The sequence below is a fragment of the Gallus gallus genome, chromosome 2, assembly GCF_016699485.2.
Source record: "Gallus gallus isolate bGalGal1 chromosome 2, bGalGal1.mat.broiler.GRCg7b, whole genome shotgun sequence".
NCBI classification, from domain to species: Eukaryota; Metazoa; Chordata; class Aves; order Galliformes; family Phasianidae; genus Gallus; species Gallus gallus.
In genome coordinates, this window is record NC_052533.1 from 109,189,234 (window position 1) to 109,209,940 (window position 20,707).

Genomic DNA, 20,707 nt, shown 5'->3' on the forward strand with positions numbered 1-20,707 from the left:
CCACGCGCCTGCGTGCCAACGGACAATGGGAGCCGCAGTCGCGGATGGGGGGGCTGCGTTGTTCCCTCACTCCAAACCGTCCCGACTCCGCCATAGCGACCCCGCAGCACAGCCACGGGGAGCCGCCCCCCCGCCGCCGCCTCCTCCTCCTGTGCGCGGGGCACTCACCCGGTGTGCAGCAGGCACCCTGCTCGGAGCAGAAGGGAGGCGGAGGAGCGCTCCAGACACCCGCACGATCGCCCACGGAACGAGGTGAGGCCGGCGGACCACGCAGCAGAGGGCTCGGCTGGCTGCGGCCGCTGTTTGTGTTGGTGTAAGGCGCTGCAAGGGGAGGAGGGGCCCCAACAGCTGAGAGGATGTAAACAGAAGGTCACGTGACGCCGCCGTCGCAGGCAGCCGAGCCCCCTCCGCACCGGCCGGCTTTAAAGGGGGAGGGGAAGCAGCAGCGCTTCGCTCTCTGATTGGTTACGCTCTGCGTGTCCGAAAGCCAATAGGAGGAGAGCGTTAAGGGGCTGTCGTCATCAGTCGCTAGGGGATGTGGGGATAATCACCGTAGCGCCCGACGGCCTTCTCCAGGCCGGCCGGTGCCGGGCCGAGGCGGTGGGGCTGCTGTCACCGCTGTCCGCGCTGCGGCCGAGGACCACAGGCAGCCCCGCTTGTCAACGCAGAGGGACAGCGTTGAGGCCGGGGGGGTCCTGCAGCGTCCGGCCCCCCAGGGAGAGTCAGCTTGTTAGGCCTGATGTTTGTAAAAGTACACAAAATGAATGATGCCCGTCTGACATTGTTCCACTTTCTCTGAGGCTGCTAATTCGAGGGCATTTTGACCTTGCTGTGACGAGACAAGCCCAGGGGAACATTGTCACCTTCTCAAATCCCGTTTGGGAAGGGCCTCCTGAGTGGAAAGTGGCACTGCTCTCCTCAGGGGGAAGGGCATCCAGCTCGGATGTGCCAGTGCTCCGATGGAGAATATACAGTTTGTAGAGATTTAAGGCTACTAGATATAAAAACCCAAATATACATTACAATTAAAGTAGCAGCTTTGGTAACTCGGTGACATTTAAAACACTTTAATCCGGAGTGGTTTAAGCATTGCAGAATGCAGCTGAGGGGCATAAGGGTTTGAGTTTTATCCAAAGTTTGAATGCTGGTGGAACGGGATTTCTAAGTGAAAGCCCCGAGAAATGAATTACATAAAAACATAGCTGGTAAGCAGCCAGGAATGAATGTCACTTGGCGGGAGGGGGGGGAAGTGCTGATGCCTGCAGCGTACAGTGGCTGTAGATAGCAACAGTTTAAGGTGGAGTTAATTGGACACATATACTGGGCAGAGTTTCTGCTAAGACTGAGAAATAATTCTGCCTTTTTTAGTTGGACTGAGGGGTTCGAATAGCCATGTTGTTACTGCTGTAGCTGATGGGCTCTTGTGTGAGAGAGATGGAGGAGAGAAGAAAGAGACAAATTACATTTTTGCATTGAAATATGACTTGCCCTCAGTTAATAAATTTAAATATTTTTGCTGGTCCTAAAAAAATAACATTTTTTCACTGGGAATTTTTAGACAGGATAATAAGTATGTGTAATTTCCTGCCTATTGTGCGTGAAGATTTCCTGCTTTTCATTCCTCCTTCCACCATCTTCCTAGATCTCCTTGTGTATAACTAATATCTTACTTGTCAGACAAAGTGTACTTAATCAGTATTCATTTGGGACTGAAGTTATGGCCTTATTTTGTTCATTTGTTTTTAAAGAAATTTTCTGATAACCTTTTGTCATGTAAATTATTGTAGCATGAACTGATATTGTTTTCTTTCCATTTACAGTGGGCATAAACATTGGATTAGGAAGGTCATTCTGCCCTCTCAAAGCTCAAAAAAAGATTCAATATTCAAGCCTAATAGAATATTCTACTCAAGCACGTATGATTCACCCATCTTCAAAACAGAAGTAAGGCACATATTTTCTGTTGCAGTTTATAACTTGAATCTGGATGCAAATTGTATTTATTGTCACATCATTTTAAATTTGAGATGTGCACAAACTGGACATCCTTTCTTTTCATTTGACTGTAAGTTAATATTCCTAAAAACATATGTCAGCTTAAATATTACATGACAGGCCCTGTCAAAGTTCTGTATAAATCAACTGAGTTCAAATCTCATGTAAAGCACTTCTTAAATTAAGAACATCCCTTTACTTATATTAAAAGAATGGGTTTTTAAGCTAATGTGCCCCTCAAACTTCAATAATTATTGGAAGTGGATTGGGCTGGTTTGTTTGTTTTTTTTGTTTGCTGTTTTTTCTTTCTGTGCAAATTCAAGCCTTGCTTATTCTTTCAGGATTTGATATTCTGTTATTTTTTTTGAGATCATACAAATAAAATGTGAACTAGGTGAATGACTCTAGTTCGTCTTCATTCAGTGCTGCTGGTGCAGGTTAAAGCATTTTCATGTTTAGTAGAAATATGCATACTTTAGACTTCTATTTTTGTATATAAATATTAGATAAATTTGATATTTGCCACTAGTAATCATTAAGGTTAAATACAGAAATGTAGCTGTTACTACACTGAAATGAAAATCAGATATACATAGCAATTGATAGTGGAAACTATTCCAAATAAAGACTGCCATGTGTATTGATTAATTAGGTATACTGAATTCCACATTTTCACAGAAAAAAAGTTTTTGCATGCTGGCCTTCATAAAAATGACAATTGCTTAAAAATAGAATGGTGCAAATAGCATCCCTTGAACGTAGTCCTGTTGGCATGAAAGTAACAAATAATGTGTAGTTTACAATGCTTTTATTTTTGTGCACATTTCAGGTCATAAAAATCATTTATATATCATTACATTTAATGTGGCTTTCCTTGAGTCAGTTTCAACTGTATGTTCCGTGGTTCTGAATAATTGTTTTTAAATACTTTCATGTGCCTCAGGAAATATTTAAAAAAAAATGAGTAATTTTCTTGAAATGTTATTTTCAGGGATATTCAATAACAAAAATGGCCTATAAAGCTTGGCCTTGTAAAACTATTCAAAATTTTTTTTTATGTTCTGCATTACAGTCAAATTTCAATAAAGTTATAACATTATTATGTTCTGTTGGATTTTTTAGGTATTATCCATACCAAGTAAGGATTTCTTTCTTCCCTTGCTTAGCTGTGGAAAGGCTACACAAGGAGAAGGATATTAAAAAAACAAACAAACCCTACATCTAAGCTATGTTTTCATTTGTTTATTTCACATTATGGTGCATGCATTTTACACAGATTTTTAGACAATGTTGAAAGCTTACAAATCATTATCATTTTGAAAGACTGATTTTTCATTCTAGCTTTTACATTTGCATTAGCTTTTAGAATAATAGAATCCTTAGAGTTGGAAGGCACCTCTAAAGACCATCTAGTCTAACTCCCCTGCAACTAACAGGGACAACCACAGCTAGATCAGGTTGCCTGGGGCCCAGTCCAGCCTTGCCTTGAAAGTCTCCAGGATCAGGACATGAACCACAACACTGGGCAACGTATTTCAATACCTCACCACCCTCACTGTAAAAAAATTATTCCTTATATTTATATTCTTTGAGCTTTTCTTCGAGATGAGAGAAAAAGACAGAGTACAAAGATAGAAACATCCCAAAGCATTTTAACTATGGATATTTACTGTTGGAAGAAGTAATTGATTGAGACCTTGAAATCTAAACAATTAAATATCTATTTAGATTGATCTGAAGATCAGAAGTTGCTTGCTTTTACTCCACAAAATAAGAAGTGTCTTTATACCATAAATTACACTGAAAGCTGTTATATTTTTTATGTTTAAATCTTTTAACTTTGTGTAACTTTATGAAGTACAACATCCTGTTTCTTATTTGTTCTACATGTAACTATTTTTTCTCAAGTTTCCACAACCTTGCTAGACTTCCTTCCTTCAATCTAATCTTATTCTACTTTTTGTTTCATCTTTAATTATCAAGTGTTTTAAAACTACAGTTGCTCTCCTACGTCTCTTTTCATATGCCTTATCCTGATATTCATGCTTTAATAGAGTATGTGCATTCAGCTCTTATTTTTTCCCCTTTTATTTCATTTCATGGCCTTTTTTTTATTATTTTTGTGGATTTTCATTTTTGACAAGCCTTGATTGATCATTTTACAGTTGTGTAGCATACAGAGCATTTGCTGTATAAGTAGCAGTTACACTTCTCAGATATTGTCCTCTGTTCTCTAAAGTATGTATTATTTCTGGGAAGAAGATACAGTGAGCACATACCTCAGACAGTATCATGTGTTGTCACCGGCATAGCCTGTCTCAGGAAGAGTGCTCTGAAATGCAGACGAACTGCAGTATCTTTCTCCTGTCTCAAACATTTGGTCTACCTGTTGCCAGACAAACCTCGACCCAAATAAAACTCCTTAAGACAAATGTGGGTATTAAGAAGCAGGCATTCTCTAATACGGCCCCGGATGCCCAGGGGATATTTCCTTTTTAATGTGCACCCCAACAGAACAAAGGTACATCCCTTATACGCTATGGGTACACTATGCCTAAGTGCGTAGAGAGAGGTCTGCAGTTGTCATGAGGTCTCGATCCCACCTCTCTCGTTAACATGTGTGTGTAGTTAACGATGGGGTAATCTCTCTTTTAGCAGTTTAGATAGATATGCTAATTTTTAAGATGTTCCTAAAAGAAAAGATTAGCTACACTGACAATATCCCCACATTAATATATTGTCTCAAAGTTAAAAATACTGCACTGTTGAGAAAATTACAAATAACACAGAAGGAAAAGTAATGAAATCACTTCTGGAAAACGGTTATTTTACCTTAAATGTTTGGCCTGCTCACTGTACTTTTAAAATGTATCAGGTGTTAATTCTTTTCTCCTAGATATTGCAACGTCCCTTTTGTTGCTCTTGTATATATCCCAACAGCTACCATGCTGTTTCCAGTGATATATAGTAAGTAGTGCTCCAGTTCCCAGGAAGCTCTCATGAAGTGCCAAAGCCACGTTGAGCCCGTTCACCTGCATAAACAGCATCAACCTGCTGACAGTAAGTAAGGCTATAATGAAGTTGTCTGACTGCTTAGTCGCATGGCACATTGTAACCTCCAGTTACACGCAATGGAAAACATCAACCTGGCTCTGTAGGCTGTTGATGTGGTCCTCTGAAGCAGGAATGCAGCTATGCTGCTTTCTTGTGTGACCTGGCTCTGGAAGTAGTTTAGTCACATTTGTAGGGTGCCACATTTGCAGATGAAACTTGATAGATCTTACCTGTAAGACTGGTGAGATCTAATTTTGCAAGCTATAGTGTCTCTTCATCTTCGACGTGCTGCAGTTTGGGTACACAAACCCAGATAACAGACTTAGATACAAGTGGTTGTATGTTGATCATATTAAGATCAGAATAATGTGTCCCAAAGGCTCTAGATCTAGTTGACTGAAAGATTTTTTTAATTCTTTTTTTTCTTAAGTAAATCATCATTTACTACAGACCACGTCAATGTGACAGAATATATTGAGTGACCTTGACAGTCTTGAAGACTTGTCACTTTTTCCTCTCAGTACTAGTTACACTGTACCTCTCCTGCCCAATTCAGTGAGGTATTTGGTACTATAACCTTGTTAAGGCATTTGTATTTTTTTAGAAACTGAGATTATCATGGCTGTAGATTCTGAAATACACTCTTCTCAGACATAAATTGCATTAAGCTTTTGAACACTTACACATTCTGTGGATCGTGATTGTGCTCCTCTAAAGCAAACAGAATCAGTTCCAAATAAAATGTGTTGGATCTTGAGTCACATACATTTATCTGGGATGTCTGAAATCTACCATGCATCCCAAATCTCACACCTCACTTATGCCATCACAACTATCATCTGTCTTATTAGAGGAAATATGATAGCAGAAACTTTTTTTTTTTTTAACAGCCCTGATTAAGCAGGAATAGCAGTTATATTTACCCAAAATGATACATCTGGATGAGAGACTGCAGGATGTTTTTTTCACTTTTCATGGAGTCCTCTGCTAGGCTGGTGTCAGTATTCTCAGGTCCTCTGAAGCAGTCATGTTTGGAGCACTCCTGGATGTGGGCAAAGGATGGCTTATAGCCAGGAGTATTATTTCAGCTGCCAGAACATAAGTTATGCTCAGTTCATATTTTTAAACATTGAAAGCACAGGCTAGAAATATGCATATTTTTTAACTGAAAAATGAAGATGTCTGAAATGAACTGGAATCTGTTGCCATAGTCATTGGCCTGAAGATATTTCTCTTATGATCTACTTATTATATGGCCTTCTTTCAGATTACTTTTCTAATTTACTGCTCATGCCTTCATCTTCTTCTGTTAGGAACAAATTTGAGATCCTAAGAATGGAAGGGTACCAGTGGCTTGGAATCACTGATAATAATATAACCAAATTTTGTTCATAAACATAGCACATTGATCCAGACAACAGTTGATACACTATAAAGTTCAATTACACAATCAAACGTTAAAAAATAAAAGTAATTGTTACGAAGACTAGTGTTTGTCTTATAACTCATCAGTAGATATTTTACAAATGGGGATCTTTTAGCCATTTAAGAAAAAAATTATGAACGCCTACTTCGATTACATTTTTTTTCCATGACCCCAATGGGAAAAGATGCATCGTCCTTCAGCATTTCTTTAGCATTTTGTACCTTGTCTCAGAAGTATATTAGTACACAGCATGAATAGGATATTTCAGTAGAAAGTGTCACCTCTGTCCTATTCGTGGATTGTAAACTGCAAGCCCAAGACATTCTCCAAGAAAATATGTTGGTTTTAATCTAGCTGTAAGTGACAGTGAGTCAACAACAGATTTTTTGTTATTCTTTGCTTAAATCAAGAGGGTGTTCTGCTAAATTTATGATGCTATTTTTTATAAGCAACACAGCCCTTCAAACTGAGAAAATTATATGCCATTATGACTAATACTTTGAAGCCAAACAGTCTATGAGCTTCACTTAAATGAGTCAGTTAGAAGGAAGTTACTATATTTTGCATCTTAACTAATAGCTCAGTTTTATTCTGACATTCACAGATGCTGGGAGTTTTCCTGTACTTTTGCCTGATATTATTAGATATGGAACAATATGTAATTCCATGGATAATCAACTGTCCTACGTGCAATAATTTAAGAGTCTTTCAAGTCCTACCATTCACTTAAGAGTATCCATTAGCTATCTGTTTCTTATATTCTACTTTTTAGTAGGAAAGATGAGAAAAACTGTATGCATACTGTTAATTTGTCAAAAAATCCACTCTAAAATCTCTAGTTTCATTTCTAACACTACTATAAGCAACCCAGTGATCACAAGATAAAAGCAAAGCAACAAGCCAGAGCCAAGGTGAAGCCAGGGAATCCAAACAACAATACAGAGATGGAGGTGGTAGCATAGAGTGGTTTGAGTTTAAGCAGATCTCCTGGCACCATGGACAGAACTGTGAGCGGAGGTCCCAGGTGGGGCTCATCAGGCCTGCCAAGGCCAATTGTTGCACTCAGCCCTGATAGCACGCTTTTCAAAGTATCAAGCCCAAACAGAACTCTTCCACAATTTAATTTGTCAGGCAACACTTTTCAGTGAATATGTTAGTGTAACGTATATTAACGAGATTAACATTGTACTGTTTAGTCATGTTAAAGGTCCTCCAAACAAAAATCTGGTTGTTTCCTATGATCTCTTGTGGTAACAAGTAAATTTGTGATTTTTTTTTTTTTACATTTGTTTTATTTGGCTAACACGTGGATCTTAATGTGCAAGACAAGGACAAGTAAGCAAACCTGTGTTAGTGCTAAGTCTTGAGTTAAGCTGTATGCAATAAGGGAAAGATGCTAGCTAACAGTGAAAGATCCTGTTGAAGCCAATTCATTCTTACATGTAACAACAGGAATGAACATTTTGTACTCCAGAAGGTCTGAATAAGCATGTTAAGTCTCCACCCTTTAAGTCATGTGGAAGATTGTTTCATCCTGCTTCCTGACAGTTGTCAATTTTCTACCGAAGAGGTTAAAAAGTAAATAATCAAATATTTGGTAATAAAACAATTATAAGTCTTCATAAGGATTGAAGGATTGAAGATCCTTAAATCCTCTTTAATTTTTCACACAATTACATGAAAAGAAAAACTTCACTGAAGAAAACACAGGTATGAGAAAGGAAGATTTGCTTGACTGGCTTTTTGGATAGTGTGAGAATCCATCTGCTAAAGGCTGCAACTTCTCATCAAGTAAAACAGCAGCCTGGAATGAATGGGACTACATCTTAGGCTAAGGTTATGCCTATATAATACTTCTAATTCTGTGTGCTGAGCCTTTCAGTTGCAAGAAAGTCTTCAGTGTAGCTTGAGAACAGTATAAAAGTATTCCATTAATATTATGCTACACATAATAGCAATTGCAGAATCTGGTCCTGAAACAATTGAAATTTCAGCATACTAAAAATATAATTATTTATTTTATGTGCTAAGTTTGCTTCTCTATGACTTACTTCTCTGCTGTTGAAGCAAGAAAAAAGGCAAGGATAGTTCAGATCTCTTTTTCCTTCCCCAAGAAATGTGCTTTTAAAAACTCGGTTGCTGTATTTTTTTGCTTTTTCTAAGATATATTCAGTCAGAATCTACATTTGTGTAAAAATATTTTACAAGGTATAGGCAACAACATTAATATGAGAAAAAGCCCACTAATTATTTCTGTTGTCTCTTCCTTTTTTAAGGTCCGTATATAGCTATTTTTTTAGCTGTTTTGGTGCTTCACATATCACATATTGAAAAAATAGAACTCAAAGCACACTGTACATTACAAATAAATCTATCTGTGGCAGTAAACACAAAAACTTAAATTGTATCAGCATTAAGTTAACTGTGGTCAATGAATGATGTTTATTCTTGGTTTCACATTGCCTTCTAAGTAGTTGGTAACTGCAGAGGCCTCCTGACTTATCACTCTTATTCTCTAGAAGGCTTATGCTGCAGAACTGGGAATGAAGCTCAATAACTTTCCTTTCTATAAGAAGTAACTTATACTTTTTCTCCATATGTTTTAATTTACCTGAATAAAACCACTTTTATTTTTGGAATATTATAGCAAACTGAACCTGTAATGAACACAAAGTTAATAATAAAGGCCTGGAAGAAAAGCAGCCAGATGGTTTCAGGTCTCTGAAGTACTAGAAACTGCTAGAAACTACCCAGCATACAAATAAGCATGTAGCTAAAAATATAATGACAAGCAAAATTATTTGGGATCTTTGTTCATGTAGTTCTTTCATATACATCTGTATTAATTTTGCAAGGGGACCTCATTGCAGCCTTCCAGTACCGAAAGGGAGCCTACAAACAGGAGGGGAGTCAACTCTTTACAAGGGTAGATAATAGCAGGACAATGGGAAATGGTTTTAAGTGGAGGGAGGGAAGACTTAGGTTGGATGTCAGGGGGAAGTTCTTAACCAAGAGAGTGGTGAGGTTGCTGGCAAAGGCTGCCCAAAGGGGCTGTGGATGCCCTTTCCCTGCAGGTGTTCAAGACCAGGTTGGATGGGGCCCTGGGCAGCCTGATCTAATATTAGATATGGAGGTTGGTGGCCCTGCCTGTGGCAGGGGTTTTGGAGCTTGATGATCTTTGAGGTCCCTTCCAACCCAAGCCATTCTATGATTCTATGATTAAAGGTGAAACTATATGCATGTATAGAAAATAGCTAAAAAAAATTAATGAAAGAACAAAAACAACCATCCCCAAAAAACCCACACAACTAAGGCTATTTAATTACACTCTGCTTTGTTCAAACACATCTTCTAACATCAAAAAAATATTTATTTGAAGGCTACTGCATTCATAGATTTTATGATAGTCTTCTACTTTCCAAAATGTCACCAGTTTCTTTAGAGGATGATTTAAGAACATTCTTTATTACAGATAAATAAATAAAAGGAATTGAGGAATTGCAGTTATTTTCTGAACCTCAGCTGTGAAGAGGAAATGGTGGCAGTGTCTTATTTTGTAGAAACAGATTTTAGTAATCCACAATGAAAGATGTACTGTGAAGATCTAAAAGCAATTCTGAATATTTTTTATGTTATATGTTTTATATTATTTTTACACTTTCTTGAATTCCAGCTTACATTTTCATCTCTTCTGTTATTGCACAGAAGCAGCTTTAGACATTGCTCAGTTCAGCTTTATCCCAGATCCTTAATAATTTCTATGAAATTTCCTGTATAGAATTTCTGGGCTCTCTGGACCTTGACTGTCACAGTGCCTTCAATTCCTTGTATAGTACCAGCGCGCTGCTGTTACATGATCACCTAGCTAAGTGACCCCAAGGCTTTCTGTGGCTTTTCCTTTGCTACTATCTTTATTATCATTGACATTAATAAAGTCAATGCATTACCTTCCTTTATTCTGACATTCTAGCCTGTAGCCAGGAAGAATCATTAGAGAAAATAACAGTAGCTCTTCTTTCTTCTGGTGATTAAGATGTAAGAACAATCTAACATAACCTCTGTTTAATTTACTGATTCCCTTCAAGCATTAGAATTCATTTTTTTTTTTTTATCACAGGTTAATCATTTTTTCTGCAACAGAAACCAAGTACATGGTTGTAGTGTTTGTGTGGCTTTGCTTAACTAGTTCGGCTGTTTCAGAGGAGCAAAACCATACATCTCAATCAGAATCTAGATTTCAAAACACAATCATACTGAGAACCCAGGCTGTAGTAAATACTTGGATTTGTGACTCTGAGCCACAGGGACTGTAATGTTTACAGACATTTATAGACGAAGCACACTCCTCATTCAACATGGAAAGGTGAAGACCTAGTAATTGAGTAATGTTAATTGTCTTCTTAGGAAGGCATACTATTTACGTTCCAAGGATGCTATGATAAAAGTCTGACTTATAACCAGTTTGAAATTCCAAGATTTCAAACCAGCTTACTCACCATCACTGCATTTGAAGACATCAAAGCCTATAAATATACATGAAAATGAACTCTGGTAAACATTTTTATTTATGGCTAATATGTAATGATATTTAAAGGGTTCTTCTTACATACAATTTATTTTTGTTGAAGTAGAAGCCAGTAACACCCAAAGGTGCTGGTACTGTAAAGGTCAGTAACACTTCAATTCTTGAAGACAGGGACATCATTATATATTTTTATTACTGCATCTCACCCGTGTATCTCAGCTATCAGTTTTGTCTTTTAATAGATCAAATGGTTTCTGACCTTCTGATGTCAGTGTGGTAATCTTTATGCTGACAACTCTTCTGATTTTTGAGAATTGCTTTGAGAAATGTGGTCTTTAGCACAAAGGAAGGAGGAAGATATGTCACATTAGTCATAATTGTTACTAATTTTCAGTGGAACCTTGGATAGATCTTAAAATTGAATCATAATAAACAAACAAACAAAAAAACCCCTTTGAAATACCTTATTTATGTCAGCACAGTAGTAAGGAAAGTTTATTAAAATGCTGCAGAGAGATTTGTGTTTAGTTGGCATCCTACTGCTGTTATCCTTCCAACTGGGACATTAACGCTAGAGGGACTGATTCCTCTTGCCTATTTTTAGATGACTTTTCTTCACAGTGTAAATACCAGAGCAGCACCATAATGCCAGCAAAAACCAAAAGCTCCCAAACCTGTCTGGGAAGAATGTAAACTCAAAAGGTTATATGAATTTGGTGGAGATTCTTCCGCTATTCAACAGAAGATAGGGTCTGCATTTCTAAAAAGTCCTGGATCTGCCAGTCATCTCACATAAGCAAACACCTTCATCCATAGAGAAAATAAAGGACGATGGCATTCATTACTTCTATCCACTTCTGTTATGTTTAATGCCAAAGATTCTAATAGAAGTTGAAGGGTGATTTTAATACAATTAAATAAGAGAGAAGTAAGGATACTTCTCATTCCCACAGTTTTTAAATGTAAAGATAATTATCTTCCCAGGTCTCTGTAGAATAGGCATGTATCATTATCCATACTTCACAGAGAGTACAGTGAGGATCAGCAAGGTTAAACAAATTTCTCAGAATTAGAAAAAATGCAGGAAACCAAGAATAGTATTCTAATTTCTCATCACCTTGTTCAGTTCTGTTTTCACAAGATCAGCCTTCATTGTCATCTGAAGCAGCTTTTAACTGATTATACCATAAAGAAATGAAATGACAGGCATCCAAAGTTCATTTAGGAGGCAGAGTATATGAAAATCATTGTACTGAAAGTGAGTTTTGTCAGATATATGCAGCCTGAACTCCCTGATGTGCTGCTTTGTTCGATGAAAATTGCCTGTGAACTTTTTCTGAAACTGGAGCACTTACTGAAACAAAAACAAAAGTTTGATTATATAGCAGAAATGACCAGCTTGTACCATGGCTAGATCTGCTCTTAGCATAGTTTTCTGCTACTCTAGAGAACCCCAAATATTGTTGATTTCCTCTAACAGTTTTTTGTACCATGAGCCTTCATTTTTACCAAAGGTGGTAGAGAATGATTTGTAGTTCATGACACACAGCATGAGAGCCCTTAGCTTTACTCTTGACCCTCATTTACCTCTTTCAGGGGAGTTGGGCAAAACAGGCATATCTGCCATTTTTGTCTATTCTTACCAGCTTTTGGAGAAGACTTCAACTTGAAAATACTAAAAGCAAAACTGTCTCCTGACAAAATCACATGACAGCTATCCAGTTCAGGCAATTTTAAAACCTCAAACATTAATACCAGCTGGGTGATGGAAGGATTGAAAGCTGCCCTGCAGAGGCAAAGGTGGACAAAAAGCTGGATACAAACCAGCAGTGTGTGTGAAGTCCAGAAGGCCAAACATCCTGAGCTGCATCAGAAAAGGGGTGGCCAGCAGGGCTAGGGAGGGTAATTGTCCCCCCTTGCTCTGCACTTGTGAGGTCCATCTTGAACAATGCATCCAGATCAGGGCCCTCCAACACAGAAAGGGCATGGAGCTGTTGGAATGGGTCCGGAGGAGGGCCACAAAGATGATCAAAGGGGTGGAGCATCTCTGCAACAAAGACAGGCTAATAGGTCTGGGGTTGTTTAGCTCAAAGGAGAGAAAGCTCTGAGGAGACCTCATTCTGGCCTTCCAGTACCTAAAGGGAACTTACAGAAAAGTTGAACAGAGTGGTGTTGTGATAGGACAAGGGGGAATGTTTCAAACTAAAACACAGTAGGTTTAGTTTATGCATTAGGAAGAAATTTTTTACTCAGAGGATGGTGAGGAATTGACACAGGTTGCTGAGAGAAGTTTTGGATGTCTCATTACTGAAGGTGTTCAAGGTCAGTTTGGACAGAGCCATAAACAACTCTATCAAGTGGGAGGTGTCCTTGCCCACAACACATACATATTCTTTAAGATCCCTTGGAACCCAAACTATTTTATGATTCTAGGAAAGGTAAAAATCAGAGTCAACAGTTAAAGTCATGTTTTTTTCTGTGAAAAGATTTAGTTTACTATTCAATTTATTTTATTTATAAGTTTATTTCACTATTAAACTGTAAAGAGTGTATACTGAACACAGTGCCTGAAGTAAATAAAAAAATTATAATCCAGACATTTCTGTTTAGACTTGTCTTTGGTGGGCTGACATTTGGATGAGTTCAAAAACTGTTTTCATGAGATTTTAAGAATTTCATCTACAGAAAAATTTAGCTGCTTGCACTAAGCATCACTGCCATGAAAGTGTCAGAATTCTTCTCAGTAAATCTGTTTCTATAAATTTGTCCCAAGTAGAAAAAAAAATACATTTTGCAAAGAATACGAGTCTTCTGACTAAAGGCAAAAAAAAAAAAAAAAAGGAAAAAAGACAGTATATTTTCTTCTCCCACCACACCAATAATTGCACAAAATGAGTTATTCCTTCAAGACCCTGATGAGGCATACTGCTGACATGTGGATCCCAGACTACTCAGGTACATACAAGAGCTGCCTGCAGTGGGAACTCTAAGGAGCAGCCTGCAAAAAACAGTAGAGCAATTCTGATGGGACCTGAGAATCTTACTGCAGCTCCAAGGTTTGCTTTTTTTTTTTTTTTTTTTTTTTGTCTGAAAGGCTCCATCAGGGTACTTCAATTTTAGGGCTGTAAAGAAGTGCTTTGCTGACAGTGCTGACTCCAGATATATTACTGACAGCATACCTCATTTGCCAGAGGTCTTAACCCTCTAACGATAGTATGTCTGGTACTGTAAGGACTACTCAGTTCTTCCTCAGTAAACACACAGACCATGCTTGAAAGGTCTCCAAGATGCAGTCAGAGGGTTCAAAGCAAATACTACTCTCTAAATACATAAAGGAATTGCATTACTGTTTTTCCTCTCTCACCTTCCCCCCCCCCTCCATCTTTTTTTTGGATAAAAAACTTGGCTGGATTTTTATTTTGGGAAAAAGCTTTTTTTGAGGGGACATGAGAAAATTTTTTTCTTGGTAGAAAATAATTGCAAGCTTGTTTGTTGCTTGGAAAACATTCATTCTGTAAGAACACAATTAGTGGAAAAAAAGCCAGACTTTTTTTGTCCAATTTGTCATATCTAAATCTAACATAACAGACCTCAGTCCAGAGCATATTGCAAAATGTCCATTGCTGAAATGGCTTTTATCCAACCCTACTATTTTATTTTATTTTTTTTTTCCTCCAAACTTATGTAGCTCCCTAGCGCTTGACCATTTGTAATAAGCGTGGCAGAGTAGATCAAGTTTCTAAGTCTAAAGCTCCAGACTTTTAGCTGATATGATTCAGGGTTATTACATCCACTGGAATAATTTGTGTTACAGATGGGAAGGAGAAATACACAGATGTTTCTGCTCCTTTAGAAAAGGATTGTGTCTATAACATAATGCCATTAGTTTTCTTCCTCAGATACTTTCTAAGAGAAATGTCAGGCAAAACCCTAAGGGAAGGATTTTTGTATGATTTCTTTGATATTTAAAGATAACATCCAGAAGAGATGGCTCACTTGTTAGGTAGGTGTTTAATTTTGAAGTGGAAAAAATAGAAGGCATTCCATAAAGGACTTGAAAACAAATTCATCACTTCACACATCAGGTTATCCAGAGATGAGATTTTTGGCACAGCTTTGAAGACAAATGGCACGTCTATGATCAAAGAAGTTTTTGCAGATTGGCTGAATATTAAACATGTAAATACACTTGCCTCTACTGGGTATGTAATGGGCAAGAACGAGTAAAGTATCCTTTTGAATCACTGGATAGATTCTAGGTATACACTTTCTAGTGTTAAAAATAGCACTTCCCTCCACCCCCTTTATTTTTTATTTTTTTAAACAGCCTCCTCATCTGGAAAAACAATTACGCTGCTAATAAAATTTATTTTGAAAGACAGAAAGAGGAACGTTTGTTGTGAAATACCAACCCTTTGGAAGCTGGAGACAGTGTCAATTGTGGCAAAGCTTTCTCCATCACTCAGGAGTCTGACATCCTTGGCAACAAGCTAGCCAAACTGCATGAATCTGATGTTTGCATTGCTTACATCCCCGTGCTAGCAGCTGTTATCATGCTATTAGCCTTCTGTAGTCCTCATGTAACCTCTTGAAACTTATATGGGCTCCATGCTCTGAGTCTACCTGCCAAATATTTAAAAAAGAATAATCATTACCTCTCACTTTCTTTTCATTTTCCACCTGGGGGTGAAAATAGCTTGATTAGTTTGGGTGATGACAGGAAGCTGGAGGTAGTCCAACCATGATTTTTCAGTCTGAAGGATTTATTTCCTTTCATTTCATTTATTTCCATTCAGCTGGAGGTAATGAGGTTATGCAGGTCTGATTTCAAAGGACACAATTTTGAAATGATGGCTTTTGCCTAGGTACACCATAGCTTTAAAATGGTGATTTTGATGAAGTTGCATAAACTAGACTATAATCCACTTTCTTCCCCTAGAGACAGGGTGGCTCAGCAGTGAAGGCATAGTGATATTTTTTTCTCCCCACTAAAGCACGCAAGAACAGATCTGCTGAGTAGGAAGTGCTATTTTTACATAATCCCTTTTCAACCTAGAGCCTTACTCCAGGCGTTTTGAAGAGACCAAACTGAACATGCTGGTAGTCACTTCTCTGTCTGCAGAACTGCACAGTGTAGGTCACTTATTAATTTAATAGCATCCTCTTCAGCCATTCTGCTCTCAAGTAACTCAAGTCTTTCCCTATAAGAGCTCTTAACATTTCAGGGGCTTTTCCATCTAGAAAGTCTCTGCTTATATGCAGAGAGTTTACAGTTATTGAAAAGAGATTTTTGTATCATCACTGGCTAAAAAAAATGGAATACTGTTTGTTTTCAAAATTCTTTTTTCATCTAGAAAGAAACTAGGATGCATTGCTATAGCATCTGAACATCCAATTTAGCCTCACAATCAGCCCACTGAGATAAAGAAATGCTGTTATCTTTGTCCTCATTATTCAGGTGAGAAGTCTTTTGCTGAAAGATACCTAGTACCAACATAAAGGAGCAAAAGCCAACTTTTATATCTCAATAGAGTGCCTTAAGAATAGTTCAAATGTTAATAAAGTTGCAAGCATCATTAAAGGAGTTGGTTCCAAGTGATGCAGAGGCAGATCTCTGCAGATAAAACTTAAAGACTCCTTTCTCTTCATCTCCTAGACTCCATCTGGCTGCTGCCATGGACAGGCAGTTCCTGCAGTTGGCAGAAGCTCTGGTGTTAGCGAAGTCCTCCCCATGCGGATTACACTCAACATTTCTCTTGCTCAGGCCTTACTATAGTCTGGGCTGGCTTCTAGCAACTCTCCTGCATCTATTGCCCATCACAAAGAAACAGCGGTGTTAAAAAAAAAAAAAAAGCACTTTCCACCAAGAAAAACACTCATAAATCACAGACTTGTTAATGATGTAGTAACGATAACTATCCAAAACTGTTGTGGAAGGCCAACTTTTGGCTACAGAGCATAGTTTTTCCACTATGTTTCTTACTAGTTAGTACACAGATGTAAATTTATTTCATACGTATTTGTTCACATGTATAATTGATGCAGAAGTTTTTACCTAAGAAGCATGAGGCTAATTAACTTTTTTGAATGCCAACTGGGCTACAAGGTGTTTGTAATATGTAGTTGACTTTCAGAGAAAAGTAAAGAGGTGTCATATAGGCAATAGGAGATATAAAGTATTCTTAAGGCCTCCCATCATCACTTCCTTGCAAGATGAAACAAGTTGTTTGTTTTCAGACTTCAGTTTAAATATCCACAGAAGCTTTTACATCAAAACAGTGTGCAACTGTAGAGGGCCTATATCTGTAGGTGGGCTTTGAGTAGAGCTCTCAGTTACTGACTTGGTGCCTAGAAGTCACTGAACATTAGTCAGCTTAAACTAAAAGTACATTTTCATTTGTCTCAATGCTGAAAGTAAATATCATTTCAGATTTAGCTGGACAATGACATTTCACATCTAAGTGTTTTACCGAGTTCTGAAGCAAGCAGAAGGAAAAAAAACCTAAATTATGAGTGTCATCTATATACACATCTGGGCACTTTTCTTTCCAATAAGAAGATATTTTTCATATGGTACTTTGAAGCAAAAGGAAGGAAATAAAATAATTTTAGGACTGGAATTAAATGTAAAATTCCAAATGTGAGATAGATTTCCGATATATACTTTACAGTAAACTATTGATTTACTATGGAAGTATTCATTTAAGGAAGCAAGGCCACACTGGATGAACACCTTTCTCAGTAATGACATTCTGGGAATCACCTTGCAATTCCCATGGGAATTGCAATACTCAAGCAATAGATTTAAATCACTGTACATACTGACCTTACAAACAGACAAATAAGTACTGTGCTATGTTCATTTTGAGATTTAATGTTATGTACACATCAACAAGCTTAAAGAGCTGGAATCCTTTATGTAATAAACAGATCAATAACTGCAGCATTCTTTACATCCTCATGTAAATAATGCAGTCCACTGAGTAAGTATTTTTAGTTCTCACTGTTTGATGACTCATCTGCATGTTAGCATCTTTCTTGTCTTAGCAAAGTTGCTGATGAAACTGTTTTTACGTGATAGTTGAGTATTTTCCTAGGAAGAAGCTTTAACACGTTTCCGAAATACAGATTTTTTTTTTCCCCTGTAAGGTTGAACTGCAAATATTGTTTTCCCACATGTATGTTTAAAAAAAAAAAAGATTTCACTTAATGTTAAAGTGCATATTAGATTTGGTAATACAGAATTATGCATTAATACATCAGTGTTTGAACTCTCCTCTTCTACTGCTTTCTCTGAGGACCTGAAAACCCTCCAGAAAAGAGATGTCAACATACCAAGAAATGCAAGGTATTATTTGGCAGAAAAGCATTTGTAGGAGAAAGAGAACTTCTTTCCAAGTGTAAAGATGAATAGGCAAGATAACATTATCCCCTCCCCCTCCCCCCCCCAACGAGAATGTTGCTTCCATGTTTGAAGTCAAGGGGTTATTAGAAGTATTATTAAAAACTTCAGTCTTCATCAAAAAAATTAATTTCCAAGATTGAGCCAGTTGCAGTGAAAAGCTGCACAGAACTGTAACATGTACTGCTTGCTTTGTGTTTCTCCCCAGTTATTGCCTTTTAGTTCTTACAACTGTCTTAAGTTCCGCTTGACTTGCAACAAAATGCAATTTATAGATGTAAAATTAGAGGCTGCCTACCTGTTAAGGTCTTAGAAATGAGTAATATTAATAGTAATAATGATCATAGAATTGCCTAGGTTGAAAAGGACCACCTTTTCATCTAGTTTCAATCCCTATGCTCTGTGCAGGGTCACCAACCACCAGACCAGATCGCCCAGAGCCACATCAGCCTGGCCTTGAATACCTCCAGGGATGGAGCATCCACAACCTCCTTGGGCAGGTAACCGTTAATAACAATTTATCAGCAAACTGGAGAAGAAAGCAGTACTTCCTGAAGATTTTAAAGCAGGGAGGGCTGTAAAGAGGCACAATGATGCTAGGAAGAAGCTTGTAAAAGACTGCATGCCTGTAAAATGAAAGCAAGAAGTATTTATCTATGGCACTTTTTTTCAGTGGCAGGTGTACTCCCAGCTCTGCCCAGTCTTTTTGACTAATGTAGTTCCAAGTCTGCCACCTCAGCTGCTACAAATCAGTGCTGTGTCAGCTAAGAGTAAGAGAAATGAAAACAAACTGTCCTGAATTAACTGAAATAAGTTAAAAAAAAACATAGCTTTTGTTCAGATTCATCTGCACAGAAACAAAGACACTATTTCAGTTAATAGCAGAGTTTCACTCATTCTTTACAAGTGAAAAATAACTCACTTACTGTTTTTCCTAGTGCAGGAGCTACAGAGATGAGAGATGACATTGGGAAATACGTCAGATCCTGTGATTGGAAATTTCAGTTTGTATTAAGCTTCTGCTTAACTTCCTAAAATTTGCAATGCCTTCAGAAGGTCAGAATTTTTCCCTTCTCTTGCGACTGCTTTTGCAATCTGCGTTTCCCCGAGGTGCACAATGCCCTCTGCTGGTGAACAGCTCGCATACCAAGCCGGATCACAAGACATAACTAACAGCTGGAAAATATAAGGACTTCTTAATTTTTTATTTATTCAGCTTTAAATCTACCAGGTATTCAAAGCACTAATACTTAAACAGAGATGCTATGAATCTTTATTCATCTTTATTTAGCGTGCTCGTAGAAAAAAACACAGTTGAAACACTGCATTTTATCCCAACATATATACACATGGGAAGATTTTGCCTAGATAGTGCTCTGGTAAAGGTTTCCACTTTTGTAGAAAAAAGGATTAAAAAAATAATTGAAAATAATTGGATGAAGAATGGACATAGGCAACTTGTCTTCCCTAATCCCATCTCCCTGATCATAGAATGGCCTGGGTTGAAAAGGACCACAATGATCATCTAGTTTCAACCCCTCTGCCATGGGCAGGGTCACCAAACACCAGACCAGGCTGCCCAGAGCCACATCCAGCCTGGCCTTGAATGCCTCCAGGCAATTCATCCACAACCTGTGATATTCCTTTCTTTGAAAACTGGGAAGAAGGAGGGGATCATAGAAAAGGAAAGAAAGAGTATATATGAAGTGGTGGCTGGAAATGAACTTCAAGCTGCAAGTAAGGATGCTTTCCATGGTCATTTCATTCCTATTATATTCCAAAAGACATGGATTTATACTCTCTATCAACAGCATCAGGACAATAGAGGTGTACTTGATAGATACATTACTAAGCTTCCTTGACCCAAGATTTTAAACTCAGTGTTTATGTATAGTTTTGTAACTTTTTAAACACCATCACTTTCCTATGTCAAAGACTATCAGTCTTAAAGTATGCTAACCTTTACACTCGAGAAGGCAAAATTTTAAGCAAGACATGGCAAAAAAAAAGTGCAAATGCCACACATAGTACTTATAAGATTCCAGGAAGAAAGAAAATAACAGATACACAAAGCTTTTGTAAAATTCAGACACGCTATTTTGTTCTTCTTCAGCTGTATTTAAATACTACTGCTGCTGAAAGGTGTTGAGATTATCCAGAATAAACCGATTTAGACATTAAAGAAATTTTTTGCCTTCAGTCAGATTGCTAGTGACAGTGTAGTGGGTTGCAAAGAGCTGATTGTGAAATCAGGTGAAAAACAGTAATTCAGAACATTTGTTTGAACACGACAGAGCTGACTGGA

General features: G+C 37.8%; 1 protein-coding gene and 1 long non-coding RNA gene across 2 annotated transcripts in view; one reads left to right on the top strand and one right to left on the bottom strand.

Annotated features, from left to right (window-relative positions):
* The window catches only part of PCMTD1 (protein-L-isoaspartate (D-aspartate) O-methyltransferase domain containing 1), a 43,614-nt gene extending 43,283 nt beyond the window's left edge, over positions 1–331 (bottom strand). The window contains exon 1 of the mRNA XM_015282593.4: positions 169–331. The gene's annotated coding sequence lies outside the window, so the exon portion shown is untranslated. The remainder of the gene's footprint in view (positions 1–168) is intronic.
* Positions 21–20,588, top strand: LOC112531855. The gene is made up of 4 exons (XR_005857688.2): positions 21–1,205; positions 1,821–5,055; positions 18,811–18,902; positions 19,341–20,588. It is a non-coding gene; the product is annotated as an uncharacterized LOC112531855 (long non-coding RNA).
* The last annotated feature ends 119 nt before the right edge of the window (positions 20,589–20,707 follow it).